The following is a 4,987-nucleotide window of genomic DNA, read 5'->3' as shown; positions in this document are numbered from 1 at the left end:
TCGAGTAACCACGAGCAGACGACGAGAATAGAGCGAGGAGAAGAAGAACGTTGAGTGACGATAGCACCCTCCCGCCAAGGAGAAGAGTTCGGCGATGAAGAGTGGATGGTGGCTGGGTGCTGCTCCAAGGAGGTTTGGGCTGGGTGCTTCACTCCAGTCTCCAGAGTTTTCAAAGAGAAAGAGAGGGGCAGGATGGTAGTATGGAGCGGCTAGGGTTCCCTCAATGTTTTTTAGGTTTTTTTTTCATATATACATAATGTTAAAACGGTAACATTTTGAGTGAAGCCTTGAACCAGAAATTCTTAAAATACCTGGCCGGTTCTGGTGGTTCTCCGATTAACCACTGGTTCAGCCGGTTCTCTCATCGGTTTTTTGCCAAACAGTTTTTAGAGTCAATCGAACCGACTATATGACCAATTTCTGATTGAACCGACCGGTACAGTTCAATTTTCAGAACTATGCATGCAATGGCTAGTCAAAGCAAAAAAAAAATTTCTCCTACATATAGGAAGCTCATCAAGCTACAAAATAGGAGATTGGATGCAAAGAAGAGTAGGCTTGAAAATTACATATGATCTGATACACTTGGTCATTATTCCTTTTCTTATATGTGTTCTTGTTTATTTTTGTCTAGAATGAAGCTTTTCATTGAATGATACAAAAGGAAAAAAAAGTGAGAATACAAAAGCCAATTCAATTTTGTTTGAAGGTTTGATTTCAAAAGAGGTGTACTAGGATTGAGTGCACTTGGTTCTCCTTAACTAGGTTGGCTTAGCACCTAAATGAGTGACTAAGCTTGAGATTACATAGGTGTTCTTACAAGAGTGAGTCTCTTGGTATTTGTGGTTGTAATTCAATTTGATCATAGTATAATTTCACCATTCTTGTGGTAGAGACTAGACGTAGGTCACATTACACTTTGTGGCTGAATCATGATATATCGTGGTCTTATTCTTCTTTCCTTCTACTTTTTTTTTTCATATTCTACTCTGTAAAGCACAAGACCAAAACTCATTTTATCTCTTGAAATCAGATTTCTGCACAATTTGGTTTTAGCATTAAAAGTAGTTCTTTGATTCAACCCCCTTTCTCAATTCACTTGAAAACCTTCAATTGGCATCAGATCTTAGGCTCAAGGGGCAAGCTTCACAGCTTAGAGTTAATAATCCATGGCAAACAACATTGTTGCATTTACTCTAACGGAAGGATAATCTAATAATAGGCCGCCATTCTTCAATGGTACTAACTATGCCTATTGAAAAGAAAGGATGAGAATTTTCGTTCAATCCATGGACTACAATATCTGAAAAATCATTCTCAATAGACTAGACACTTCTACCAAACTCAATTAGGAAGGAGATGTTGTTCCAAAAGAACATATTGAGTGGAACGATGAAGACAAAAAGAAAATGGAGCTAAATGCCAAAGCCATCAATTTAATGTATTTCTCAATTAGCTATGAAGAATTTAGAAAAGTCTCAAGGTACAAAATCACAAAAGAAATATAGGTTAAACTACTCCTCACTCACGAAGGAATAGAACAGGTTCAAGAAACTTGTATCAATGAGCTTATGAAGGAGTATAAAATGTTTCTCATAAAAGAAGGTGAAGGCATAAATGATATGTTTAAAATACTCTCTATAATCATCAATAATCTTGATGCTATGGAGAAGAAGCACACTGAAGAAGGGTTTGTAAGAAAGATCCTAAGAAGTCTCACCAAAAATTGGAAAAAAATAAGAGCATTGCTACCACTGAAGGGAACAATCTAAAAAAATCTCATATGACAAGATAAGAGAAAAACTGTTGACATATGAACCAATGCACCATGAACCAAAGAAAAAGGATCTAGCGCTAAAATCAAAGATCTCCTCCAAAGAAGAAGAAACAGAAGATGATTTCAGTGACGATGAGCTTGCGTTCTTTGCTAGGAGGCTAAGAAGGATGATGAGATACAAAGAAAAAGGAAAAGAATCATCGTCAAGGGATTATAAAAGATACCAAAGTAAAGTTATTTGCCATCACTATAGAGAACCTAGTCGTTACTATTCTGACTACCCACAAAAGAAGAAGGAGGACAACAACAGAAGAGAGAAAGAAAAGTTTCTCATGGCATCATGAGAAGATCTTGAAAATGATATTGAAGATGATGATTCTGACCATGAAGCTCAACTTTATCTTATAGCCAATCAAACCAAAGATAAAGAGGTAAATTATACTAAACTTTCAACTAATAAATTAGATTTTATTATTGATGACCGAACTGAAAATTCATCTAAGCTTTTTGAAATATAGCAAATACAAAATGGAAAATGAAGTTTGAAACTAGAGAATGCCAAGCTCGAAGAACAATTAAGCAAAATCGAATCCTATAATGTTTTGAAATAAGAAAATGAGTTCTTGAAAATTGAAATAGAAGATTTAAAATTAAATTGTTGTACTGCTACTACAAGTGAAGCTCTTGCTGAAAATGAGAAACTACAAGAAAGAATTAAGAACTTAAATATTGATTTAGCGAAATTTGCCTAAAGTTCCAAAAATTTGGACAAACTTCTTGCTAATCAAAGGCCTCTCTTCATAAAATCTGGCCTTGGATTATGGAGGAAAGGAAACCTATTTTGAAGTTTCCTCTTCCAAATCAAGAAGGGCCGAACCAAATTTTTTAAAAAATCAAAAGGCCACCTCTTTCAAAAACAATAAATCCTCTTTCAAACCTAAAATTTCAACAAGAATTAACACTTGTTCAAACTGCAACAAAGCTGGTCATTCTACTCCTCAATGCTTCATTCACAAAATAGAAATTGTAAGAATCGGCATAACTGTTTTAATAAAATAATAATTTTTAAGTGTCCGGAGTAGATTCAAAATCTAGAAATTTTAATCTACAAATATAAAGGTGAAATTTGAATTCAAAGAATTTTTCTGAGTTAGAAAATGCATCTTTGACGAAAGATTCTTGTAAAAATATGTACCGGTGCTTAAGCCGGTAGTGCTGGCTCTAGTCTGTCCGGTACCGTGTTTTAAGAAAAATAATATTTTAAAAATTGAAATTTTTGTTTTGAAAGGACAAAAATAATTTAGAATTGACAACCGAGCACTAATTTTAAAGGTTTGGTCCAAAGATGGGCCAAACGGGCCAAAAACGCTAACGGATTGGACCGGACCCAAGTGGGACCCAAGCCTAACTTATATATATACTTAAATGAAGGCCATTCAGCCTCATTCATCTCCAAACACCACACACACCAGCTGCAAGTGAGAAGAGAGGAAAGGGAGAGTGTCACTATTCAACCCCACTTTCGGTGGCCATAACTCGAGCTACAGTGCTCCGATTCGTGTGCCATTGGCGGCTACGCGAAGTTCTTGCCGAGTCCGTTAGTTCTATCTAACCTGTGTAGCTAAGACTTCAAAATTTCCACTCCTTTCCTCTGCCCTAAGAAATTCAAAATTCAAGGCTTGAGTTTTGAGTGGATTTTTGTGTTTTGGTTGTTTAGGTACTAACCATTAGTAAGGAATTGTTGGGTTTCATCCCCAATTTTTGTGGATAAGGTGATGTTTTTCATAAACTCTTGTAGTTTGTTATATTGTGAATGTTAGGTTTTGATTTTGATATATATATGATGTTAGTTTGAGCTTTGGTGCTTGTTGGAGTTGTCTTGGCTTTTTGGAAGCTTGTGGAATCCAAGCTTTGGTGTGTTGTGCATATTAGAGATTGGCCAAGGTATGATTTTAGTTTTCTCTATGTAATATGTAATATTTATGGACACTTAGGCTAGTGGCCCTAAGATAGGTTGAAATTGTATGTATTGGTTGATTAAATATGTGTATGTGTATTATGTGTGGTGAAATTGCTTTGGAGGTAAGACTATGAGTTTTGGTAATGATAAATGGGAGAACAATGAATTTGAATGGTTTGGAATGGTGAAAATGTGGTTTAATTAATGTATGGATTGATAATTGTTGAGTTGGTTGAAGATGATGTTGTTTGATATTGATGTTGATGAGAATTTTTATTAGTTGTTGGTGTTAATAATTGTTGAGAATGGTCAAGTGATGTTTTGGGCTGTTAATTAGTGAGAGTTGAGTCTTATAAGTGGGATTTGAAGGATGGAATTGATGAAATTATATGTTGGTAGGTTTTAGAATGATTAGAAAGTATATGAATACTAACTATGTCTTACTTGCTTGCATTATCTGTGATTGTTTGGTACTGAAGAGGTTAGGTAGGCGGTGGTGATGGGATCGTACGGAGGGTAGGTTGGTGAAGGCTGTGGGACAGCGATGACTAGTTTTAGTAAGGAATTCCCTAAGTTTAGATACCCTTGTTTATTGTTTATGGTTTAAGTTATTTATTTTGCTAAGCTTGGATATCTATTTGGTATGAAGCTCTAGAATTGCCTCTGGCATCCCAGGGTCTTACATCTTACATTACCGTGCACTGTTACCATACTTAGAACCTCCGGTTCTCATTCTATACTTTGTTGTTATTTTTCAGTTGTAAGGCGTAACCCACCTTGGTGAGTTGCTTGATGGTGACAGAGTGGAGGACCTTTATCATGTTTTGGAGTCTTTTGGCTATTTTGAGTTAGTTCTCTCATTTTTGTATTTATATTTGCCTTAGAGGCTTATTTTGAGAGAGATATGGTATAAGCTGTTTTACTTTCAAAACTCTGTATGTCTGTATATGACTAGTCGGCCTAAACTCCACAGGCTGAGGCTAGTATCTTATGACTATTATACTATTTTATCTATATATGTTCTATTATCTTATATCTATACTTTGTACCTTATGCTTTTAGTTTCGGGTGAATGTTTTGCGCTTTTAGAACTTTGTTTTTAAGCTTATTTCTTCATCGGGCTTCTAGGATTATTATTTCCTTCTATATATATTAATGTATAAGCCTTAGAATTGTCGTGACCTCTGATTAACCTTTGCCTTATGGCATGAGGTAAGGCTTAGGGTGATTAGGGTGTTACATTTAGTGTT

The sequence above is a fragment of the Arachis ipaensis genome, chromosome B05, assembly GCF_000816755.2.
Source record: "Arachis ipaensis cultivar K30076 chromosome B05, Araip1.1, whole genome shotgun sequence".
In the NCBI taxonomy this organism is placed as follows: domain Eukaryota; kingdom Viridiplantae; phylum Streptophyta; class Magnoliopsida; order Fabales; family Fabaceae; genus Arachis; species Arachis ipaensis.
Note: the sequence above shows the minus strand (reverse complement) of the source record.